This window comes from Hyperolius riggenbachi, chromosome 12 (assembly GCF_040937935.1).
Source record: "Hyperolius riggenbachi isolate aHypRig1 chromosome 12, aHypRig1.pri, whole genome shotgun sequence".
NCBI classification, from domain to species: domain Eukaryota; kingdom Metazoa; phylum Chordata; class Amphibia; order Anura; family Hyperoliidae; genus Hyperolius; species Hyperolius riggenbachi.
The window spans coordinates 173,815,938-173,842,608 of NC_090657.1; the positions used below are offsets into that span (position 1 = coordinate 173,815,938).

Sequence of the window (26,671 nt, forward strand, 5' to 3'; positions counted from 1 at the left end):
AATTCCAAAACATTTCACAAAAGCGAAGTTATCCATTACGACACTACCTGCCACCTGCAAAGGCAAGGTGTCCCTCTGATTTCCTCCATGGCATGCTGGGGATTGTAGTGACACCACAACAGCCGTGATAGCTCAGGTCACACAGAGTAAGTAACAGCCTGGGCTGATTCACCAATGGTGTGTGTGGGATGATTGCCTATAATTATGGCTGTGATTATTATGCATGTATCCAGATCCTGATATACAGCGCTGTACAGAGAGAATGGAACAAACCAGGTCACTCACTGTCACGGGGTGCGGGTGCTAAGAATCCAGCATCTCTACCAGGGCCGGAACTACCATAGGAAAAAATGGGCAATTGCCCCAGGGCCCCAGAGCCTGTAGGGGCCCCCAAGGTGTCCCTCCCCCATCTTAACTGTTGCTCCCCAGGGCCGAGTCTTTGGCAGAGTAGCGTCTCATCTGTGCTTGGCAGGTGAGACACTACGCTGACATAGACACTGCAGAGGTCCTAGGGAGCACAGTTAAAGCGGAATATAACCCTGCATTTCAACTTTGCTCTAAAACATTATTTACAGCATATTATATGCAAAAAGCATTTTTTTTTTACTAGACCAGCATTGGAAGGGTTAAACACAGAGGTTTTAAGTTCCGTGCAGACATTCAGATAGTTACATTCTATTTAGTTAGTGTGTAACTGTTTATCAATAGGAAGAAGAGAAGAACCGAGAGCCCGATATGGTGTAGTATGTCAAGGTAATTGGATAATTAGAAAGAGTATGAATTGTATACTCACAAACCATGGTTACCTCCAGGCAACCACTGTATAGGCAGGTGAGGAGATTAGCCTGTCCTCACTCAGGAATAAGAAGTCGCTCTCTGTAGGCTTGAAAAACAAGAAGGGGTATCCCCCTCCACCAAAGGTGGATACAATCAGTATTATGGTAGAGAACAGAGGCGCCAAAAGGATAAAAACAATATTTAAAAGTTTTAAAATTATTGCTTAGGAGGCAGTGGTGGACTCACCTCCCACAAGCAGACACAACAACTGTGTATTCACAAAAGGGACATTTATTGGTATACTCCAAATAAGGTCGCAACGCGTTTCGCAGGTCAAACCCGCTTCATCAGGCAATTATAGGAAGGAGCACACAACAGCAGTATGTCCAGATAGCAACTGAGGCGCCAGGTGCTATCTGGACATACTGCTGTTGTGTGCTCCTTCCTATAATTGCCTGATGAAGCGGGTTTGACCTGCGAAACGCGTTGCGACCTTATTTGGAGTATACCAATAAATGTCCCTTTTGTGAATACACAGTTGTTGTGTCTGCTTGTGGGAGGTGAGTCCACCACTGCCTCCTAAGCAATAATTTTAAAACTTTTAAATATTGTTTTTATCCTTTTGGCGCCTCTGTTCTCTACCATAATACTGTTTATCAATAGATACATCTCTTTGGCTGTCCTCCAAGCTCCTTCTCAGTGAGAGAGATGAGTCACAATAAACACATATTTGTAAACAAAAAGTATCTAACTCAAGTTCGGATTCGACTGCAGAAATCTCTAGGGACTTTAAAGCCCTGTGTAACCCTTCCAATGCTGGTCTAGTAAAGAAAAAAAAATGCTGGTTGCATATAATATACTGTAAATAATGTTTTAGAGCAAAGTTGAAATGCAGGGTTATATTCCGCTTTAAGTTGGGAGGTGATTGAGGGAGGGTCAGCAGCCAGCTCAGGGGCCCAGGAGGGAAATTTTATGTAGAAAGAACAGAGGCGCCAGCAGGATAAAATCAGGTAATAAAATGTTTAAAAGTGCTTTGGAGGCAGCGGTGGACTTACCTCCTGTAAGCAGACACTATAAACTGTCGGTTCAAATCTAAATAAATTTTATTGGCATACTCCAAGGGGGTCGCAACGCGTTTCACAGGTGTAAACCTGCTTCCTCAGGCAATATAACATAGGAGCATACAACAGTAAAAGGTCCGGGTAACACCAGGCGCCAGGTGTTACCTGGACTTTTTACTGTTGTATGATCCTATGTTATATTGCCTGAGGAAGCAGGTTTACACCTGTGAAACGCGTTGTGACCCCCTTGGAGTATGCCAATAAAATTTATTTAGATTTGAACTGACAGTTTATATGTCTGCTTACAGGAGGTAAGTCCACCGCTGCCTCCAAAGCACTTTTAAACATTTTATTACCTGATTTTATCCTGCTGGCGCCTCTGTTCTTTCTACATAATATTAATTATCCACCCTTGGTGGAGAGGGATACCCCTTTTTTCCTGTCTACAGAGAGCGACTTCTTATTCCTGAGTGGGGACAGGATAATCCCCTCACCTGCCTATACAGTGGTTGCCTGGAGGTAACCCTGTCTTGTGAGTATATATATATATTGTACTCTTTACATATATCCATTTTTGCAGTACTTACTACACTATATTGGGCTCTCGGTTTCCCTCTTCTGTATACAGGAGGAAAATTTGGCTGCAACAAAGGGCCCCTAATGACGCTTTTTGGCCGGGGGTCGCTTTTGGGCGGCCCCCAGGCTAATTTTGCCCTAGGGCCCAATTGTTACTTGAACTAGCCGTGATCTCTACCATAGACTGGGGGCAGATTTTGATGGAAAGCCAGGTAAAATCCAGCTATGCATTTTTTATTTTTGTTTTTCATTTTTGGTAAGTTTGGAAAAGGGAAACTTTTGGCAGGTTGTTTTTTGTGTGTGTGTGTGTGTGTGTGTCTGTGTGTGTGCGTGTGCATCCCCAATGGAAAGGAAGTTCCATAATTTCCTGTCCCATCCCGTGGAGCTCTATGGAATTTGTTGCTTTAACTGGAAAATGGTTTGTCTTGGGACAAGACAGCTATAGAAATTAAAGTCAAGGAAAATAACTCTTCCCAACTGTGGTTGTTGCTGTCTGTGCAGAGCAGGATCATCCACAAGGCAACAAAGGCAGGTGCCTGGGTCCTAATGGGTGTCAAGGGGCCCACCTGTGATCTTTTCTGACAGTTCTGTGACTCCATTTACTAACAGGACCATAGGGGGGGTGCCATAGCTATTGCCTTGCCTAGGGCCCCACTTCACCTTAATCCATCTCTGTGTCATTCCTGCAGAGATGCATCACTTCCTGTCTGTCACCAAAGAGTTCTGGAGGACCCAAATGGCAAAGTATATCAGATGGTGTGCAAAGACTAAGCCGTATCTCCGAGGAACTCAACATACAGCCTGACCAGATTTCCTTTTGGCGACATCAATGTCATGTCAGCTGTGTAGCAGATGATGCACTGTGTTGCTATGCAGGGGGGCGGAGGGACAGCGGAGGCGCAGTGGAGTGGTGCGTGCGTGAGGTGGGCAGGAGAGCTGTGTAGCAGATGATGCACTGTGTTGCTATGCAGGAGAGTGGAGGGACAGCGGAGGCACAGTGGAGTGTTGCATGCGTGAGGTGAGCAGGAGAGCTGTGTAGCAGATCATGCACTGTGTTGCTATGCAGGGGGGCAGAGGGACAGCGGAGGCGCAGTGGAGTGGTGCTTGCGTGAGGTGGGCAGGAGAGCTGTGTAGCAGATCATGCACTGTGTTGCTATGCAGGGGGGCAGAGGGACAGTGGAGGCGCAGTGGAGCGGTGCGTGCATGAGGTGGGCAGGAGAGCTGTGTAGCAGATCATGCACTGTGTTGCTATGCAGGGGGGCAGAGGGACAGCGGAGGCGCAGTGGAGCGGTGCGTGCATGAGGTGGGCAGGAGAGCTGTGTAGCAGATGATGAACTGTGTTGCTATGCAGGGGGGCGGAGGGACAGCGGAGGTACAGTGGAGCGGTGCTTGCGTGAGGTGGGCAGGAGAGCTGTGTAGCAGATGATGCACTGTGTGGCTATGCAGGGGGGCGGAGGGACAGCGGAGGCACAGTGGAACGGTGCGTGCGTAAGGTGGGCAGGAGAGCTGTGTAGCAGATGATGCACTGTGTTGCTATGCAGGGGGGCGGAGGGACAGCGGAGGCGCAGTGGAACGGTGCGTGCGTAAGGTGGGCAGGAGAGCTGTGTAGCAGATCATGCACTGTGTTGCTATGCAGGGGGGCGGAGGGACAGCGGAGGCGCAGTGGAGCGGTGCGTGCGTGAGGTGGGCAGGAGAGCTGTGTAGCAGACCCTGCACTGTGTTGTTATGCAGGGGGGCGGAGGGACAGCGAAGGCGCAGTGGAGCGGTGCGTGCGTGAGGTGAGTAGGAGAGCTGTGTAGCAGATGATGCACTGTGCTGCTATGCAGGAGGGCGGAGGGACAGCGGAGCGGTGCATGCGTGAGGTGGGCAGGAGAGTTGTGTAGCAGATGATGCTCCGTGTTGCTATGCAGGGGGGCGGAGGTGCAGTGCAGCGGTACATGCGTGAGGTGAGTAGGAGAGCTGTGTAGCAGATCCTGCACTGTGTTGCTATGCAGGGGGGCGGAGGGACAGCGGAGGCGCAGTGGAGCGGTGCATGCGTGAGGTGGGCAGGCGAGTTGTGTAGCAGATGATGCACTGTGTTGCTATGCAGGGGGGCGGAGGGACAGCGGAGGCGCAGTGGAGCGGTGCGTGCGTGAGGTGGGCAGGAGAGCTGTGTAGCAGATGATGCACTGTGTGGCTATGCAGGGGGGCGGAGGGACAGCGGAGGTGCAGTGGAGCGGTGCGTCCGTGAGGTGGGCAGGAGAGCTGTGTAGCAGATGATGCACTGTGTTGCTATGCAGGGGGGATGAGGAACAGCGGAGGCGCAGTGGAGTAGTGCGTGCGTGAGGTGCGCAGGAGAGCTGTGTAGCAGATGATGCACTGTGTTGCTATTCAGGGGGGTGAAGGGACAGCGGAGGTGCAGTGGAGCGGTGCGTCCATGAGGTGTGCAGGAGAGCTGTGTAGCAGATGATGCACTGTGTTGCTATGCAGGGGGGATGAGGAACTGCGGAGGCGCAGTGGAGCAGTGCATGCGTGAGGTGGGCAGGAGAGCCGTGTAGCAGATGATGCACTGTGTAGTTATGCAGGGGGGCGGAGGGACAGCGAAGGCGCAGTGGAGCGGTGCGTGCGTAAGGTGGGCAGGAGAGCTGTGTAGCAGATGATGCACTGTGTTGTTATGCAGGGGGGCGGAGGGACAGCGGAGGCGCAGTGGAGCGGTGCTTGCGTGAGGTGGGCAGGAGAGCAGTGTAGCAGATGATGCACTGTGTTGCTATGCAGGGGGGCGGAGGGATAGCGGAGGCACAGTGGAGCGGTGCGTGAGGTGGGCAGGAGAGCCATGTTAACGCCAATGGCGGTTGCTGGGGGTGAGTTGATCCGATGGGCATATTACATTGGGGTTGAGGGTCGGAAGCCTCAGTACACACGTCTATCAGCTGAAGCGGTCGTCATCAGCCTCCGCCTACTTTAGTCAAGCGTGTGTACGAAGCTTAAAGGGCTTCTATCTCAATAAATTGTAACATTTGCACACACATTTACTGGAAGCACATTTCTCTCAGATTAAGACAGAATACAAATATTTTTTCCTGCGTTGCTGTTGCTTACATTATGTAATAATAAATTTGACACATCTGACAGGGTTTAGATGAATCCATCTCCTCATGGGGGACTGTCACTATCTCTTCTATTCTCCTCCCCCCACCCACCCCCCCTCCCCCAACCCACTCTTTTGCGCAGTATTTTGGCAGTTGGACTGAGTAACTGCTTGTCAGTAAGGCCCCGTTCACACTGCACGCGTTTCCAGCCGCGTTTTGGAAACGCGTGCAGGTGGCCGACACGCACGACATCAGACATTGCATAGAGTGCAATGTCTGATGTTCACACTGCATGCGTTCCGGACCTGTGCGGTCCAGGAACGCATGCTGTACGCATTTTTTGTAAAAACGCGTGGCTGTCCCATTCACTTTTCAGTGATGGGATCAGCCACGCAACGCACACAAACGCGGATGGCGTGTGTTCGCATGCGTTGCGTTCCGCATGCGTGGCCATCCGCGTTTGTGATGTGAACGGGGCCTAAGTGCTTTTGGAAAAAGTAATGGTGCCCATTAATGGTACAATCTCTCAAACAATCAACTGTATGATTGATCAGATCAGGTGACACTAATGGTGCACTCTATCGAACGTTTCATTGAACAGAATTGTGTAACAATTTTTCTTAGGGCTGCTGCGCACCAAGAGTGCTTCTGAGAGCTTTTAAAAACACTAGCGCTTTGAAAAGCATGCAACGAATGTATTTGAATGGAATGGAGCACACCAGAGCGATGTGATTTTCTCCCAAATGCAAGTCCTGCAGCATTTCTGAGGTGATTCAGCCTCAATGTTAAGGGCCTGTTTCCACTATCGCGAATTTGCATGCGTTTGCCGCATGTGAATTCGCATAGCCAATACAAGTGGATGGGACTGTTTCAACTTGTCAGGATTCCTTTGTGTTTTTCTGTGCAGAAAAAATCTGCATGGCAGAGCCATCAGAATTCGCATACCCACATACCGCTATGCGATTCGCATACAATGTATTTAATAGGGAATTCGCATGAGGCTTGGGTATGCGAATTTTCATGCGCATTTACATACGATTTCGCATGGAATCAATAGAAAAGCACTGCCATGGTTAAATTCGCATACATCATCATCTATGCGAAATCGTATGCGAATTTGCATTAAAATTCACATATAATCGCATGCGAAATTCGCATCCGCATGCAAATTTTTACCGCGCCGATTCCCACCGCACAAGTGGAAACGGGCCCTAAGTATAGTGTAGTGTATAGTAAGTAAAGTGGAAAATCGCTCTGAAGAGCGCTAGATTAGAACGATTTTCCGAGCGTTTTTGTGTCAAAACCAGTACACTAGCAGCTGTACTGTACATTAAAAAAAATGCTACACAAAAATGCTCCAAAAATTGCTAGGTATAGATAAAAAATAAAAATCGCTAGGCACATGCCTCGAATGGACTTGAAAAATCACTTCAAAAAGCGCTGAGCGTTTGTGATTACACTAGTGCTTTTTGGTTTGCACTGGCCCTTATGGTGGCCATACACGGTGCAAGAAAAACTTTCGATTTTCCCGTTTATTCAATCTAAATGATTGAATCAAATGAAAGTTGAAATTTTTTTTTTTCGATCAAGAAATTCGAACAATTATCCCTTTTTTCGAGAAAACTCTGATTGGACATGCTGGAAAAAAATCTTTATATTCGATCTAACGGAATAATCAAACTAAATTATCTAATCGAAAAAAATTGAAAAATTAAAAATTGTACCATGTAGCACCTTTAGTCGGATTAGATTATCATTTTTCCCTTCGGTGGTGGGCCCGGTTGTTCACTAAATTGGATTGTTACCGGGCACCTAGTGACAGCAGCACAAAAAAAAATTAATTTATAGCTTATTTTAACCACTTCACGACCGCCCCCAGCCGATGGGCGGCGGCAAAGTCCGGGCCCAAACGACCGCAATACGCCCATCGGCGGGGGCGGCTGCGGGAGTGGCTATGCGGCGATCGCGTCATTCGTGACGCGATCAGCCGCCGGGGACTGGCTCCGCCCCCCGTTCGCTGTAACCCGCCGGCCGTTCGGAAGCGCCGGCGGGTTACTAGCACCCGGATCGCCGCGTGTACTGTGTATAATAGGCTTTGTAATGTATACAAAGCCTATTATACTGGCTGCCTCCTGCCCTGGTGGTCCCAGTGTCCGAGGGACCACCAGGGCAGGCTGCAGCCACCCTAGTCTGCACCCAAGCACACTGATTTTCCCCCCCCCCCCCTGCCCCCTGATCGCCCACAGCACCCCTCAGACCCCCCCCTGCCCACCCCCCAGACCACTGTTTGCACCCAGTCACCCCCCTAATCACCCATCAATCACTCCCTGTCACTATCTGTCAACGCTATTTTTTTTTTTAGTCCCTAATCTGCCCCCTACTCCCTCCTGATCACCCCCCCACCCCTCAGATTCTCCACAGACCCCCCCCCCCCGTGTACTGTATGCATCTATCCCCCCTGATCACCTGTCAATCACCTGTCAATCACCTGTCAATCACCCGTCAATCACCCCCTGTCACTGCCACCCATCAATCAGCCCCTAACCTGCCCCTTGCGGGCAATCTGATCACCCACCCACTCCAATAGATCGCCCGCAGATCCGACATCAGATCACCTCCCAAATCCATTGTTTACATCTATTCTCTCCTCTAAACACCCACTAATTACCCATCAATCACCCCCTATCACCACCTGTCACTGTTACCCATCAGATTAGACCCTAATCTGCCCCTTGCGGGCACCCAATCACCCGCCCACACGCTCAGATTGCCCTCAGACCCCCCCCACCTTATCAATTCGCCCGTGCAATATTTACATCTGTTATTCCCTGTAATAACCCACTTATCACCTGTCAATCACCCATCAATCACCCCCTGTCACTGCCACCCATCAATCACCCCCTGTTACTGCCACCCATCAATCAGCCCCTAACCTGACCCTTGCGGGCAATCTGATCACCCACCCACACCAATAGATCGCCCGCAGATCCGACATTAGATCACCCCCCAAGTGCAGTGTTTACATCTCTTCTCTCTTTTAAACACCCACTAATTACCCATCAATCACCCCCTATCACCACCTGTCACTGTTACCCATCAGATTAGACCCTAATCTGGCCCTTGCGGGCACCCAATCACCCGCCCACACGCTCAGATTGCCCTCAGACCCCCCCTTATCAATTCGCCAGTGCAATATTTACATCTGTTATTCCCTGTAATAAGCCACTGATCACCTGTCAATCACCCATCAATCACCCCCTGTCACTGCCACCCACCAATCACCCCCTGTCACTGCCACCCATCAAACAGCCCCTAACCTGCCCCTTGCGGGCAGTCTGATCACCCACCCACACCAATAGATCGCCCGCAGATCCGACATCAGATCACCTCCCAAGTGCAGTGTTTACATCTCTTCTCTCCTCTAAACACCCACTAATTACCCATCAATCACCCATCAATCACCCCCTATCACCACCTGTCACTGTTACCCATCAGATTAGACCCTAATCTGCCCCTTGCGGGCACCCAATCACCCGCCCACACCTCAGAACGCCCTCAGACCCCAGCCCTGATCACCTCGCCAGTGCATTGCTTGCATCTATTTCCCCCCACTAATCACACCTTGAGACACCCATCAATCACCTCCTGTCACCCCCTAGCACACTTACCCATCAGATCAGGCCCTAATTTGCCCCGTGTGGGCTCCTGATCACTCGGCCAAACCCTCAGATCCCCCTCAGACCCCCTTCCGATCACCTCCCCAGTGCATTGATTGCATCTATTTTCCCCTCTAACCGCCCCCTGAGACACCCATCAATCACCTCCTGTCACCCCCCCTAGCACTCCTATCCATCAGATCAGGCCCAATACATCCTGTCATCTAAGAGGCCACCCTGCTTATGACCGATTCCACAAAATTTGCCCCCTCATAGACCACCTGTCATCAAAATGTGCAGATGCTTATACCCCTGAACAGTCATTTTGAGAAATTTGGTTTCCAGACTACTCACAGTTTTGAGCCCGCAAAATGCCAGGGCAGTATAGGAACCCCACAAGTGACCCCATTTTAGAAAGAAGACACCCCAAGGTATTCTGTTAGGTGTATGATGAGTTCATATAATATTTTATTTTTTGTCAAAAGTTAGCGGAAATTGGATTTTTATTGTTTTTTTCACAAAGTGTCATTTTTCACTAACTTGTGACAAAAAATAAAATCTTCTATGAACTCACCATACCCCTAACAGAATACCTTGGGGTGTCTTCTTTCTAAAATGGGGTCACTTGTGGGGTTCCTATACTGCCCTGGCATTTTAGGGGCCCTAAACCGTGAGGAGTAGTCTAGAAAACAAATGCCTCAAAATGACCTGTGAATAGGACGTTGGGCCCCTTAGCGCACCTAGGCTGCAAAAAAGTGTCACACATGTGGTATCGCCATACTCAGGAGAAGTAGTATAATGTGTTTTGTGGTGTATTTTTACACATACCCATGCTGGGTGGGAGAAATCTCTCTGTAAATGGACAATTGTGTGTAAAAAAAATCAAATAATTGTCATTTACAGAGATATTTCTCCCACCCAGCATGGGTATGTGTAAAAATACACCCCAAAACACATTATACTACTTCTCCTGAGTACGGCGGTACCACATGTGTGGCACTTTTTTGCACCCTAAGTGCGCTAAGGGGCCCAAAGTCCAATGAGTACCTTTAGGATTTCACAGGTCATTTTGCGACATTTGGTTTCAAGACTACTCCTCACAGTTTAGGGCCCCTAAAATGCCAGGGCAGTATAGGAACCCCACAAATGACCCCATTTTAGAAAGAAGACACCCCAAGGTATTCCGTTAGGAGTATGGTGAGTTCATAGAAGATTTTATTTTTTGTCACAAGTTAGCGGAAAATGACACTTTGTAAAAAAAAACAATTAAAATCAATTTCCGCTAACTTGTGACAAAAAAAAAAATCTTCTATGAACTCACCATACATCTAACGGAATACCTTGGGGTGTCTTCTTTCTAAAATGGGGTAATTTGTGGGGTTCCTATACTGTCCTGGCATTTTAGGGGCCCTAAACCGTGAGGAGTAGTCTTGAAACGAAATTTCTCAAAATGACCTGTGAAATCCTAAAGGTACTCATTGGACTTTGGGCCCCTTAGCGCAGTTAGGGTGCAAAAAAGTGCCACACATGTGGTATCGCCGTACTCAGGAGAAGTAGTATAATGTGTTTTGGGGTGTATTTTTCCACATACCCATGCTGAGTGGGAGAAATATCTCTATAAATAGACAATTGTGTGTAAACAAAATAAAAAAATTGTCATTTACGGAGATATTTCTCCCACCCAGCATGGGTATGTGTAAAAATACACCCCAAAACACATTATACTACTTTTCCTGAGTACGGCAATACCACGTGTGGCACTTTTTTGCAGCCTAACTGCGCTAAGGGGCCCAAAGTCCAATGAGCATCTTTAGGTTTACAGGGGTGCTTACAATTAGGCACCCCCCAAAATGCCAGGACAGTGAACACACCCCACAAATGACCCCATTTTGGAAAGTAGACACTTCAAGGTATTCAGAGAGGAGCATAGTGAGTCCGTGGCAGATTTCATTTTTTTTTGTCGCAAGTTAGAGGAAATGGAAACTTTTTTTTTTTTTTTTACAAAGTGTCATTTTCCGCTAACTTGTGACAAAAAATAAAATCTTCTATGAACTCACCATGCCTCTCACTGAATACTTTGGGATGTCTTCTTTCCAAAATGGGGTCATTTGGCGGGTATTTGTACTATCCTGGAATTTTAGCCCCTCATGAAACCTGACAGGTGCGCAGAAAAGTCAGAGATGCTTGAAAATGGGAAAATTCACTTTTGGCACCATAGTTTGTAAACGCTATAACTTTTACCCAATCCAATAAATATACACTGAATGGTTTTTTTTTTATCAAAGACATGTAGCAGAATAACTTTCGCGCTCAAGTGTATAGGAAATTTTACTTTATTTGAAAAATGTCAGCACAGAAAGTTAAAAAAGTCATTTTTTTGACAAAATTCATGTCTTTTTTGATGAATATAATAAAAAGTAAAACTCGCAGCAGCAATCAAATAGCATCAAAAGAAAGCTGTATTAGTGACAAGAAAAGGAGGTAAAATTCATTTAGGTGGTAGGTTGTATGACCGAGCATTAAACCGTGAAAGCTGCAGTGGTCTGAATGGAGAAAAAGGCTCTGGTCCTTAAAGGGGAACTGAAGAGAGAGGTATATGGAGGCTGTCCTGTTTATTTCCTTTTAGACAATACCAGTTTCCTGGCAGCCCTGCTGATCCTCTGCCTCTAATACTATTAGCTATAGCCCCTGAACAAGCATGCAGCAGATCAGGTGTTTCAGTGGTTCAGACTTATAAGTCTGATCTGACAAAACTAGCTGCATGCTTGTTTCTGGTTTTAATCAGATACTAGTGCAGAGAAATAGACCAGCAGGGCCGCCAGGTAACTGGTATTGATTAAAAGGAAATAAACATGACAGCCTCCATATACCTCTCTCTTCAGTTCCCCTTTAAGGGGCAAAAAGACTGTGGTCCTCAAGTGGTTAAGGACAACTGAAGTGAGAGGAATATGGAGGCTGCTATATTTATTTCACTTTAAACAATACCAGTTGCCTGGCAGCGCTATTTGGCTGCAGCAGTATCTGAATCACACCAGAAACAAGCATGTAGCTAATCTTGTCAGATCTATATATATATAATAGACTAAGTGCCTCAACCTTCAAACAAGAAGAAGAAGTACTTTGCATGAGAAAATTTATGCGTGCTCAAACACCAAGTTTAAGGCCTCTTTTCCACGGACTGTTGAGCTGTGTGCTCAGCAAGCAGTTACCAGGCAGCAGTGAGCAGATACCAGGCAGCAACAAGCAGTTACCAGGGAGCAGCAAGCAGTTATCAGTCAGCAGTGAGCAGATACCAGGCAGCAACAAGCAGTTACCAGGCAGCAGCAAGCAGTTACCAGGCAGCAGTGAGCAGATACCAGGCAGCAACAAGCAGTTACCAGGCAGCAGCAAGCAGTTACCAGGCAGCAGTGAGCAGTTACCAGGCAGCAGCAAGCAGTTACCAGGCAGCAGTGAGCAGATACCAGGCAGCAACAAGCAGTTACCAGGCAACAGTGAGCAGATACCAGGCAGCAACAAGCAGTTACCAGGCAGCAACAAGCAGTTACAAGGCAGCAACAAGCAGTTACCAGGCATCAGTGAGCAGTTACCAGGCAGCAGCGAGCAGTTACCAGGCAGCAGCAAGCAGTTACCAGGCAGCAGCAAGCAGTTAGCATGCAGCAGCAAGCAGTTACCAGGCAGCAGCAAGCAGCTACCAGGCAGCAACGAGCAGTTACCAGGTAGCAGCGAGCAGTTACCAGGCAGCAGCGAGCAGTTACCAGGCAGCAGCGAGCAGTTACCAGGCAGCAGCAAGCAGTTACCAGGCAGCAGCAAGCAGTTACCAGGCAGCAGCAAGCAGTTACCAGGCAGCAGCAAGCAGTTACCAGGCAGCAGTTACCAGGCAGCAGCCATTTCACTGCCTATTCACAGTCCATGGAAAAGAGGCCTTACCCTAGAAAGTCTGACATTGCAAATCTGGCCTAATTGGCTATTCATGAGGCAATGCTCATGCAAATGCATGCACAAACTAATACCACAAAGCAGTCACCCTGCTACATTAGCACTATCCGGCTTAGTGCACACCAGAGCGGGAGGCAGCGTTTTGCGATCCACTTGCGGCTGCGGATACGCTTGGGTAATGTATTTCAATGGGCTGGTGCACACCAGAGCGGGAGGCGTTTTGCTGAAACACATACTCCCGAGGTGAGGCATTTTTTGGATTGCGGAGGCGTTTCTGCCTCCAATGTAAAGTATAGGAAAAACGCAAACCGCTCTGGAAAGTTTAGAGCGGTTTTGCAGGCGTTTTTGTTACAGAAGCTGTTCAGTAACAGCTTTACTGTAACAATATATGAAATCTACTACACCAAAAACGCTTTACAAAACCGCAAAATGCTAGGTGAAATGCTACAGAAAAATAAGAAAAAGCGTTTCAAAATCTGCTAGCATTTTGCGGATCTGCTAGCAGTTTTTGGTGTGCTTCAGGCCTCCAGGAGCGCCACGGGGAGGATTCCCAATGCCCCCTTTTTATACAACTGGGGGGACCGCAGGGTCCCAGGCTCTCTCACTGCCTGGAAACCACAGCGGCACCCCGGAGGGGGAGGCTGGGTGGCGTGGACGACAGGACCCCCCAAGTGTGGCCAGCGCCGGGGAGAGCCGTCTGCACCCACCTCCCAATATTAAAAACAGGCACTTACCTTAACGTCCATTGCGTTCTGCTACATGCGCATTAATTTGGGGGCACCACATGAGAAAGGAGAGAAGCATGGGTCACCCCGAGCTTTAGAGCTCAGGGCTGACTCACATACAGCACTCCAGAGGGGGGGGGGAGGACAGGCGCACTCACTCCAGGGTTCACACCACCGGAGCAAGCCATCCACCACCTGCCTCCAAAGGATACAAACTGCACAAAATGCTTTCCATGAGAAAATTAATGTGCATGTAGCAGAACCCAATGGACGTTAAGGTAAGTAGCTGTTTTTAATATTAGGAGGTGGGTGCGGACGACTCTCCCCAGCGCTGGCCACGCTTGGGGGGGGGGGGGGGCGGCTGCGCCACCCAGCCTCCCACTCCGGGGTGCCGCTGTGGTTCCCAGGCAGCGAGAGAGCACTTTGCAGTATTGGTTTTTTGACCCTGCATAGTTTGGCATGCGAAAGCAAATGCATATTTGCATGAGCATTGCCTCATGAATAGCCAATTAGGCCGGATTTGCAAAGACAGACTTGCTAGGGTTAAACTTGGTGTTTGAGCACGCATACATTTTCTCATGGAAAGCCTACTTCTTCTTGCTTTAAGGTTGAGGCACGTACTCTATTAGATAGATAGATGCGGCGTATGCTACGACGCGGGTTGGCTAGTTTGACAATAATGTCAGAAACACCTGATCTGCTGCATGCTTGTTCAGGGGCTGTGGCTAAAAGTATTAGAAGCAGAGGATCAGCAGGACTGCCAGACAATCTGCATTGTTTAACCAGCTGAGCGGTCTGGACGAGCTCAGCTCGTCCAACACCGCCAGCGGCTGCCGCTCAGGCCCTGCTGGGCCGATTTTAATGAAATAAAAAGCAGCACACGCAGCCGGCACTTTGCCAGCCGCGTGTGCTGCCTGATCGCCGCCGCTCTGCGGCGATTCGCCGCGAGCAGCGGCGAAAGAGGGTCCCCCCAGCCGCCTGAGCCCAGCGTAGCCGGAACAAAAAGTTCCGGCCAGCGCTAAGGGCTGGATCGGAGGCGGCTGACGTCAGGACGTCGGCTGACGTCGATGACGTCACTCCGCTCGTCGCTATGGCGACGATATAAGCAAAACAAGGAAGGCCGCTCATTGCGGCCTTCCTTGTTTATTCTGGGCGCCGGAGGCGATCGGAAGATCGCCTCCGGAGCGCCCTCTAGTGGGCTTTCATGCAGCCAACTTTCAGTTGGCTGCATGAAATAGTTTTTTTTTTATTTTAAAAAAACCCTCCCGCAGCCACCCTGGCGATTTAATCAGAACGCCAGGGTGGTTAAAAGGAAATACATATAGTAGCCTCCATATCCCTCTCACTACAGGTCTGTTTTAATTTAAAGGACCACTATAGCAAAAAAAAAAAAAAAAAAAAAAAGCAGTTAAAATCTGACAGAACCGACAGGTTTTGGACTAGTCCATCTCCTCATCGGTGTTATCTTTATCTTCAAGAGCATTCCCTGAACAGCTGTTACTAAATCTTTGTGCCAAAATAGTAAGATGCCAGCCAGCCTCCCTACTCACTTGCACACAATGTTGGCAGTTGTACTGAGCAACTGCCATTCAGGGAATGCAGAAAACCCTGAGAATCCCCTATGAGGTGATGGACAAATCCAAAGCCTGCCGGTTCTGTCAGATTTTAACTGCTTACTTTTTTCACTGTATTGGTCGTTTATTAAGACTGTGTGTAGAGTTGTCAGTTGATCTGTGTCAGTTGCCAGCACTCACAGGCAACTGAGAGGCGTAAGGTAGCCGGAGTATCTCCTTAATGAATACACTCCTCATTATACGCCTGATATGAACGCTCCCACTTGCCAGCGACAGTCACCAAAGCGTCTGTTGGCTCTTTTTTTATCCAACCGGGATAAAGATCATGTCTAGGGAATGACTCAGCGATCGCCCCCTCTGCGATAAATCACTGCTCAAGTCTCCAAAGTGGCAGAAAAACACAGTTTCATTGCAAAACACATCTTACCCAGTGACCTACATACATCTCTGTAAGGAACTCGCTGCTGCATCCTAAACTGTCTATAAGACAAGATCTATTACCCCCCAGTGCTGGGGATGGGGGAGACTCTGGACAACACAATTCACTAAGCCTTACCGCATTTACTAAAGCAGAAAGCAGCTTATATTACATTTTGTGGTGAAAGGTCAATTCACTAATGTGGTTACCACATGGAAAACTGAAATGACCAACTAGTGAGGTCAGTTTGCATCTTGCAAGGTAAATTACCGACTTTTGCAGTAAATACCTCAATTAATGTAAATTCCCAAAGATGAGAGCATGCCGTAACACAAGGGAGATGTTCAGTATCTCCAGCCTGGAGCCGTCAGTAACAATCAGCCCTGCAACCCTTGCCATGGCAGGGGGCCCGGGGCTTTTAGGAGCCCCTCCTCGTCCCTCTCCCCAACCACAAGTGCAGCCAATTAGCAAAAAACCTCCGCGTTCACTCACAAAAAACGTGTTTCTTACTTCCAGAGGCTGCTTAAAGTGAACCGAGCATCATTTTTAACACCCAGGGCAGCTCTATAGCAAATTAAAAATGCGTTCTAAAAATGTGATTTATTATTAAAAAATGTTTTAATTTTACATCATTTTTTTACTTCTAAGGGTTAAATTAGCCACTTTGTCCATCCGCAAAGGACCTGCGGTCCCTGAGCAGGAGATGGTGAAAACAGATAAGAAATCATCTCTTTAGACTTAATTGACCACAAACAAACCCCCATTGTACTTCAAACAGAAAACATCAGTTAGGGCTGGTTCAGACGGATGCTTGCAGAGCGTTTACTGCCAGCGTTCGGGGCTTGGCGTTAAACGCTCCCATTCAAGTGAATAGGAGCGTTTGTACCAAGCTTTTCCGCGCGTTTGCACGAACGCGGCGTTCGGGTCCCGATTTTCACTGGCGTTCAAGGAGCCCCTGGAAGCTACATGTTGCTTCCAGGGGCGGTTAACCACGACGGGTAATGTCCCCCTAGGGGAAGAAAAAACGCGACCGCATCCGAACGCAATGCGAACGCTGCTGAAAGCCTGAAGGCATTGCCGCCGCGACGCCAACGAACGCAACGCCTCCAAACGTCCGTCTGAACCAGCCCTTACAGTTGAAGAATTTCTCACCTAGCCTGGATAACAGCAGTTGTAAAACAGCAAGGGTTGAGCTTCTGAACAATGGCAGCCCTTGCAGCTATTTGAAGCCAAGAGCTGCTTTTAACAGCAGAACACTCTCTTCTGCCATTTGTCGGCTCCCCCGATCACGTGACCCAAATGGGATTCGGGGATCAAGGGGGCTATTAAGTCTGGTTAGTTACACCCCTGCAAACAGCCATTCGGAGGGTTATAAAAGAAAGGTGACAGCAGAGAAAAGGGGAAAACTACAGTAATTCAACTATTCAGGAGCATAAGAAAGGTAATAATAAAAACATATTTCCCTAATTCCATAATATTATGTTATAATTGAGAAATCAATGATTTTGAGCGGATACACATTTTATGGTAATTTCATGCAGCTTGGACTTGCTCTTTATTTGTCAGTACAATATAGAATGCTTTCTGTATCAGATCTGGCTTCCATTTTCCCCACACTGTAATCATCCAGCAAATACTGAATAAAATGCTGCATGATTACTAAATAGGAACTTTAACCCAGGATTGAACTTCATCCCAATCAGTAGCTGATACCCCCTTTCCCATGAGTAATCTTCACCTTTCTTCAAATAGATCATCGGGGGATCTGTATGGCTGATATTGTAGTGACGCTCCTCCCCACAGTGTGACATCATGACCATGGTCATGACAGTTTGCTGTCTGTAAACCTTGTTGCATTGTGGGAAATAAAGGCTTTTTCTAACTGCCAAGAAAGCAGTATCTCCCTCTGTGCATAGAACTCTCAGTACCAAACATTCCGTACAGATCACTTGGCAAGACTAAAGAGGTCACAACCAGAGATAAATTTCAGAATGTAAATCAGGGAGAAGAAAGATTTTACAATGGGCAAACACTGACTAAATCATCTATAAATGAATATTGTCAACAATAAGCAATGTTATTCACTATGTTATTTTCACTACAGTTTCTCTTTAAACTACCAAATGAAATCCCTCATGAGGTAAAAATCTTTTGCCTGCAGTTATTTGGTAAATTACCAAGCTATTACTGCATGTGGGAAAAGCATAGTAAATCTGTGGAAAAGTCTAAAACTCTGACTGCGGTATTTTACCCACCTGTTATTTTATACTGAACGTGTCATTTACAGATTCATCAGGTAAAGTAGGACTCCGCACAAAGTAAAAGAAGGGTGTTAAAAGGACCATTGCATCAAAAATGTTACTGCTACTATAATCACAAAATGGCGGCAAAATAAAACACCCTCAATATAGTTTGCGGATCTGCTAGCGGTTTTTGGTGTGCACTGGGCCTAAATGTCTGACAGAGCCTGGGAGCTCATGTTTTTCTTTTAGGCCAGGGGTCAGGATTTTGGCTGAGAGAGCCATAAACGCCACATATTTTAAAGTGTAAGTCTGTGAGAGCCATACAATAGGTTTCAAACTGGGACAGTGCACATGCGCAGCAGTAGCGTGGTTACTTTGAAAATTGTATTTGCGTTGCCACACTAAGCTGCGCTGCTTGAGCAGTGTAGCTTAGTGAATTAACCACTACTGATTTGTAGGTTAGCCAGATGTAGCCATCAAAAGAGCCACATCTGGCTCCCGAGCCATAAGTTCCCTACCCCTGTTTTAGGCTATCAAATGAATACACTTTGCTGTACTTTCTGTACAGTGCAGTAGCACCCCAGTAGCTCTCATGCTCCTCTGTGTGAAATTACCAGCACAAAGCAGGAAACATTGCATCTCTGGAGGGGTAGGCCCTGCAGTAATCAACAAACTGTCATACCCAATAAGCAAGTTTTTTTTTTTTATTTCATGGTTCCTACCTCTCTCTGATAGGTCCATATCCTCATGGGGGATTCTCAAGGTTTATTTTCAAAAGCGCTTACTGAACAGCAGTTGCTAAGTCCAACTGCCAGAATAGCATGCGAGCGAGGAGAATGGCCGTCCGATATCGTTGTAGAGATGCTTGCCAAGGAAGGGATTTTTAGAAGAATACAGGAAACCTTTAGTTCCCCCATGAGTAGGACTGCTCCAAAACCCGTCAGAGCCATGAGATTAAAACACTGACTGTAAGTGACAGCTACATAGAGATAAAGCTATTTACAGTGTATTTCACTCTGTGACAACTGTAAAGCTTTTATGTATGAACCAGCAGACCCAAGCCCATTAAAAAACTGGCTCCAGGGTCTGTGTTTTTCGCCGCCGTCCACAACATGTACTGCGCGCGCGCAATCGCTGCACACACGCACGCACCCACCGCACACGCCGCGCGCACACATGCCGCCAGGCTCCCTGGCCCCATCCCTGTCCTCCTTTCTCTGTGAGGCTGAGTCCGTGCTGCGCACATGCGCAGTATCAAAAAGCACGGACCCAGCTACACAGGGACAGCGTGACGCAGGGACACAGGGGGGGGGGGGGGGGTTTATTATAGAGGCTACACGTGTTTAAAATTGTAGTTTTCGTCAGAGTGTCCCTTTAACCACTTCCACAGTCTGCCCAGTGTTTTGTGAAAATTGCTTGTGCCATCTTTCCTTCACATAACGGCCTATAGCAGCACCCAAGTCTGGGCCTCTATGACCTGCTCTCGGTTCAGTTCAGAACAGGTATGTGACTGCTTTGTACAATTAAAATGTGTTTGTTGAATGGGATTAAGGACCTGTCAAGGTGAATGAAGACGTTTCAGATGCTTTCCTTGCCTGGATTGAAGTGGAGAGACGGGAGCATTAGCGGATTCTCTGTGAAATCTCCCGCTGGTTCCCTGATAATACTGTATGTATAGGTTCTGCTGACTGGTAGCCCGCAGATCCGATGCTATGTAATCAGGAATGTGAAGCATGTAAATGGTTTGAGCTCTTCAACATGTATTCTTCCCAGCTGAAAAGCCGGCTGATTTTAGGAAGTGATTTGAATGCTTGGCTAACAACCTTCTGGAGATGCGATCCGGCTATTTTCTGTGCCTTGGTAACATAATGTGGAGAGTTATTCTCTGACGGTACTGTTTATCACAGTGGCAAGTCTAGACAATGAGGAGCGGGAAGCAGGTGGCTGCACAGTACTTGCTGCATCCTGCTCGTCGACGGAAATAATAACTATTTAATGTTGGAGCAATACCCATGCTATCATAAAGGTCGGAGTGCCTACATAAGTCAATATCCCCAATTCAGGCTTTATAAAAATCCATGGAGTTGCATAATCGGGGCGTAACAATAGATCCTGCATGGGATGCAGCTGCAGGGGGGGCCTAGAAGCTGCAAGGGGCCCGTCTGAGGAGAAGTTTCTTTTCCCTCCTGTCCTGAGATACCGACAACTAAGGGCACGGAGTGAGGAAACTTTCTGCTCCCTTTACATTTGTTGTAATGACTGCATCTGCTCAGCCACTGATAATGAATCATACTAAGCTTTGCAGACAAAGATTTATAGACAGTTCCTATTCAGTGTTCAGCAGGGTCTTATGTAGCGCCCTGCCCCCAGCCTCCCCACCCTCTCCCCAAGTGCTATGTACTGTAGTGATGTTGGAGGAGTCAGAGCCAGTTCTGCTCCATCAGGCTGGGTGCACACAGCAGAAACGCTAGCGTTGCGTAAAACGCTGCCTTTTATGCAGCAATGTTAGTCAATGGGACGCAGAAAAAGATGCAGAGACTTGGGATTTACAGAATGCGTTTCTTAAACGCTGGTTTTGTTGCAGGATCGCTGCCAAAACGCACATAATGAAAGTCAATGGATTGCGTTTTGTATGCTTTTTTTAAGAAAAAAAAATAAAGATTTCTGAAGTATTTCCACTTCCTGTTGTCTTCCTAGTGATTTGCATAAATATAAATATAGAAACGCATACAAAACATATATGTGTTTTACATATGCGAACCACAAACGCATTAAAATGCACAACGCATGAAAAACGCATCTGCGTTAAAAAAACTTGCAAACGCTCCAAAACGCAGCAAAAATGCACACAACATTAACATAAAACAGGATATAAAACACAGCCTTTCACACTGTCATATGTGAACCCAGCCTCGGAGATGGACAGAGTGAGTGTAATAAGTTGAGGCTGGGAGCACACTCATCTGTCGGTTTTCTATATGCGTTTTCTGCAAACCATGGGCTTGATTCACAAAAGCGTGCTAACTGCTATCAAGGCAGTTATCACGCGATCTGCTGCGCATGAAGGTTTACGCGCGTAAAGGATTACGCTGCGTGATAAACCAAGGTTTGCGATCACGTTTCAATGAAGAGAATGCTTTACGTGCGCAAACCTTCACGCACGCCAGATAGCATGATAACTGCCGTGATAGCAGTTAGCACGCTTATGTGAATCAAGCCCCATGTGTGTCTGTATGTGTGAAAAAATGCACATTTTATCACAGAAGCTAATGTAATTGATAGAGTAAAGGCATGCAGTGCTTGACTGGTGTCTGTTTTTATCTGTATGGGGAAAACACATTCTAGTGTGCACTAGCCAAATGAATAACATTGGTTCTCAGTTTACCGGTGCAGAAAGCGATGGGGGGAGGGGGGCCCATCCAAAGTTTTGTAGTGGGGCCCAGTGATTTCTAGTTGTGACCATAGCTTTAAGGATGCTCTGCCTCCGTGATGTAATAACACATACTGGGCCTGATCCAGTTAACTATTTCTCCTAACTTTTCTCCTAGGTAAAATGTTCACATTATAAATAAATGCCTTTTAACCTCCTTGGCAGTATGGACGAGCTCAGCTCGTCCATGACCGCCGCTGTGCACCACTCCGGCCCTACTGGGCCGATTTGCACAATTTTTTTTTAAAACACGCAGCTAGCACTTTGCTAGCTGCGTGTTGTAAGCGATCGCCACCGATGCACCGCTACCCGCCGCGTAACAGGGCACCCCCCCACCGAGACCTCGTGCGCAGCCTGGCCAATCGGTGCCAGGCAGCGCTGAGGGTGGATCGGGACTCCCTGTGACGTCACGACGTCGATGACGTCATCGCGATCGTCGCCATGGCGACGGGGAAAGCCCTAAAGGAAATCCTGATCAGAACGGGATTTCCGGATGGACTTGATCACCGTCGGCGATCGGAGGGGTGGGAGGGATGCCGCAGGAGGGGGGGAATTTATGTAGCTAGGCTAGCTACATGGTTTAAAAAAAATTTAAAAAATACTGCTGCGCAGCCACCCTGGTGATCTTAATAGAACGCCAGGGTGGTTAAGCCTCCAACAAATAAGAAAATGCACGTCCCAGATTCAGAGTCCTCTGTCCCAGGAAAAATGTTGTCCCGGGGAACATCCCGGGTTGGCTAGCGGGCGTCCCACCCACGGGATACCGTGTGGCTGTGAACAAAGTGCTGTATCCTGATTGGTCCAACCGCCTGCCTTTAGACCAATGGAACAGTACATACAGACACTGCAACCTAGAAGTCAGTGTGGCGTCCCACGTGTCTCCTGCACTCGTATTGTCGGAGCAGCAGTGGAGAGACATGGTGGAAAGTGCTGTGTCCCCTCCTGACAGGCTGAGACCTCCTCCTGGCAACCTGAAAAAGATCTTCCATTGTAGCTCTCTATATTGAAATAGGTAATGTCAGTGTGAACATTAGTTTTGTTTAGTCATTTTAACTATGTTAACTTACTCCACTTGCACTTAGGGTTGGGGAAAAGGGGTTACACTGTCCTGTGCTGTGGAAAGGAAGGGGGGTGTAATAGTATGAAATGGGGATCTATGGCAGTGGTTATTAGCATTATTTTGGATGGAATGTTTGTCTCATTGCATGTGTCAGCATCAGCAGTAGCAATTGTTGCATTTCATGTGTCGTATGTAACGGTTACTGTATTTCATGTGTCGGAGGTAACGGTTGTTGCATTTCATGTGTCAGAGGTTATGGTTGTTGCATACCATGTGTTGGAGGTAGCGATTGTTGAATATCATGTGTTGGAGGTAGCGGTTGTTGAATTTCATGTGTCGGAGGTAACGGTTACTGTATTTCATGTGTCGGAGGTACCGGTTGTTGCATTTCATGTGTCAGAGGTTATGGTTGTTGCATCACATGTGTTGGAGGTAGCGATTGTTGAATATCATGTGTTGGAGGTAGCGGTTGTTGAATTTCATGTGTCGGAGGTAACGGTTACTGTATTTCATGTGTTGGAGGTAACGGTTGTTGCATTTCATGTGTCAGAGGTTATGGTTGTTGCATTACATGTGTTGGAGGTAGCGATTATTGAATATCATGTGTTGGAGGTAGCGGTTGTTGAATTTCATGAGTTGGAGCTTATGGTTGTTGCATTTCATGTGTTGGAGGTAGCAGTTGTTGCAGTTCATGTGGTAACGGTTGCTGTATTTATTTATTTCATAGTCACAGTGGCTGCATTTGCTACTTTGGGGTTATTGTTGTAGCATACAGCATTTTTGACTTATCGTCTGCACATCTATGATGCGAATCTCCCATTTCACCACATCATTGGAGAAACGCTGCTTTCTTATGTGTTTGTGGAACGTTTTCCTACGGTCACTTTGTATATCTGTGTTCTGGGAGGTAAGTTTGGCCCACTGCCTCAGTTACACTGTTTCATTACATTTACCTCCACCCACATCATGTCATAACCATTTTTACTGACACAGTCCCCCTTTCCCGTCCCAGAATTGGCTCAGAAAAATCTGGTCACTAGATCTTTAACCCAAATTTTACTTCTTCCCAATCAGTAGCTGATAAACAAACATTCCACAGAGATGACCTGACAGGACTAAAGATGTCTCCACCTGTTACACATTTCAGAATGTAAATCAGGGTGAGGAAAGATTTTACAATGGGCAAACACTGACTAAGGCTCAACACACACCATACAATCTTGATTGTTCAATCTTACCACTTTCATGTAGTATAAGAGCTTATCCAATCAATCATTCAAGGTATTTTCAATCTGTTGGCCCTTATATTACATAGATTTAGTAAATCTATACAACCAAGATTGTATGGTGTGTGTTGAGCTTAAATAATCTATAAAGGAATATTGTTAAAAAAAAAATGTTTTTTCATTGTTATTTTCACTACAGTTCCTTGGGATTTACTCCCAAAATTGCATTTTGGTAGCTACTTTTAGGTACATAAAAGGAACATTCAAAAACATTTCTAAGCATTCCCAGTATGTAAAAATGTTTACTTCCACTGCAGAGACAACCTCAAGATTGCTCATCTCTGGCTTATTGGCAAATGTAAGCATTGCTGGCTGAAGCTCTCTGCCTGTGTCTTCATTCTGCTTCCTTCTTTTTCTGCTGAAGTGACTCATCTGTTGCCAGAGTGATGTGTCAGAAGAGGAAGCAGAATGAAGACAGAGAGCTGTTCAGCTGTTTTTACTCACAGGGAATGCTTGGTAAAGCTTTCAAATGTTCTTTTATGTACCTACAAGTAGTAACTGAAATGTTAATGAATGATGTGTGATAACAGAGGTGCCAAATTTAGAGTAAAATTTTTAAAAACAGTTTAAAAGGAGGGGGGTTGGTGGTTACCACCCTCAGGTATATAATGACCAGCCAATGAGTTGCTATATATAAACAATGTAATTTATTATATCTCCAGGCAAGCAACGCGTTTCACGGGTCAAAAGCCCGCTTCATCAGGCAATCAATTTGGAGATACACGAAGCTGTATCAATAATCGGGCCCAGGCCAACTGCCTGGAGATCTCATAATAAATTATATTGTTTATATATAACGACTCATTGGCTGGTCATTATATACCTGAGGGTGGTAACCACCAACCCCCCTCCTTTTAAACTGTTTTTAATATTTTTACTCTAAATTTGGCGCCTCTGTTATCACACATCATTCATTGATCTAGTCCACCCTTGGTGGAGGGGTGCATCCCCATTATCTCCTGTCTACAGAGAGCGACTTCTTAATACCTGAGTGGGGTCAGGTTACAATTCTCCCCACCCGCACTTCCAGTGGTTACCTTAGTGGTAACCCAGACTTGTGAGTATATTACTTGTCGTTGTTTTGTCTTTTTCCATTTTTATCCGGACGTACTGCACTATATTGGGCTCTCGGTTTCATATCTTTACATTTTTCCAAGCTTAACTGAAATGTTAGTTTTGTGAGCATAATCCCTCTTTGGTCTGGTTCACACAGACACTTTGGGGGTGTTTACCGCTGGCATCCGGGACTTGTTGTTTAACTCTCTCATTCAATTGGAGCATTTGTATCGGGCTTTTACCGGCGTCTGTGTGAAAGCGACGTTCCGATCCCGATTTTTCCCCTCGTTTCTGGAGTCCCTGGACACTACGTGTGGCATCCGGGGTCGATTACCGCCGTGTCCTTGTGGGGGGATGAAAAATGCTGATCGCGACGGGACAACGGCGAAAGCCTGATCAAGCCACGAGGTAATGAGACGCCACTGGAAGCTGGGCAGAAGCCCATGTGAACCGGCCCTTTAAGTAGATGGAAATGGGTGAACATGTTATTTGAGTCCATTGTCATGGTGTTATTGTTATTAGCATTGACTGTCTCTACTTACCAAGCTTCCCAGTTAGACCAGCAGGTGGAGCTGTGAACAAATATCACGTTTTCATCTGTGAGGTAATATTTTTCTGATTAAAAAAAATAAATAAACTCAGACACAAAATATGAGATTGTTTTGTACCATTTAATAATATAAATAAAAATCGGGGGGAAAAACTCTATACCTTCTCTTTAAATCACGACACATCCTTATGATCATGCAAAAAATGAACCACATTTCCTCCATGCTTTGAATAACTACGGTATATACAGTATGTATTACCATGACGATATACAGGCAGAGAAAAATAACACTCTAAAGGGCAGGACTGACAGACCGTCAAGCGCATTCCCTGCACGGATCAGCAGCAGGTGTGAACGCAAATATAATCAGAGGCTCAGCTGGCCCCAAGAGCTTACTCTCTAATTAACTGAGCTGTCAGGTCGTGTCAGGGCTTCCCAGCGCCTGTCTAATGCAGTTATCGATCGATCTTAATGTTCTTTGGGTATTTTCATTAAAATGAGCTTCAGATGCATGAAAAGGTAATTGAATTTCCCCTGACCGGAGCCAGCAGGTCAGATTTAATAAGACTCTACAGAGAGGAGGGAGGAACTAAACTTACTGCTGCGATTTAAAGGAGAACTCCAGTTCTTGAGAAAAAGCCCACCGCTTAATGTGTTTACCTGTGGTGGTTTTTGTAATACAAACGGGACATAGTGGCATGTTCTTTGCTTAAAGCCAATGGGTACCACTATAAAAATAAAAAAGTCAGATACTCACCTAAGGAGAGGGAAGGCTCGGTCCTAATGAGCCTTCCCTCTCCCCCCCCGGTGCCCTCAGTGCTGCGCTGGCTCCCCCGTTCGCTTCCGCTGCCGCAGGGACTTCGGAGGTCTTCGGGAGCACTCGGGCTTCCGAAGACGGGCCGCTCCATACTACGTACGCGCGAGCGCGTCATAGAGGGCGCTCGCGCATGCGTAGTATGGATCGGCCGCGTCATCGGGAGGCCGAGTGCTCCCGAAGGCTTCCGAAAGCTCCCTTCGGCTGCGGAAGTGGCAGTATTTGACCGAACTGGTCGAATACTGCCACGGGGGATCCTGCGCGGGACCGGGCACCGGGAGAGGAGAGGGAAGGCTCATTAGGGCCGAGTCTTCCCTCTCCTTAGGTGAGTATCTGACATTTTTTATTTTTAAACGGTAAACATTCACTTTAATGTCATGCCTGTGTCCTCTGTGCACCGCTCTCCCCCCTCCCCCCCCCTTCACTCCGCTAGGGATCCGC

The 26,671-nt window shown here is 47.1% G+C and overlaps 2 protein-coding genes across 2 annotated transcripts in view; one reads left to right on the forward strand and one right to left on the reverse strand.

Annotated features, from left to right (window-relative positions):
• The window catches only part of LKAAEAR1 (LKAAEAR motif containing 1), a 537,492-nt gene that overhangs the window by 317,794 nt on the left and 193,027 nt on the right, over positions 1 to 26,671 (reverse strand). Inside the window, exon 3 of the mRNA XM_068261881.1 lies at positions 25,409 to 25,481. The gene's annotated coding sequence lies outside the window, so the exon portion shown is untranslated. The remainder of the gene's footprint in view (positions 1 to 25,408; positions 25,482 to 26,671) is intronic.
• The window catches only part of OPRL1 (opioid related nociceptin receptor 1), a 127,534-nt gene that overhangs the window by 40,252 nt on the left and 60,611 nt on the right, over positions 1 to 26,671 (forward strand). The window lies entirely within an intron of this gene.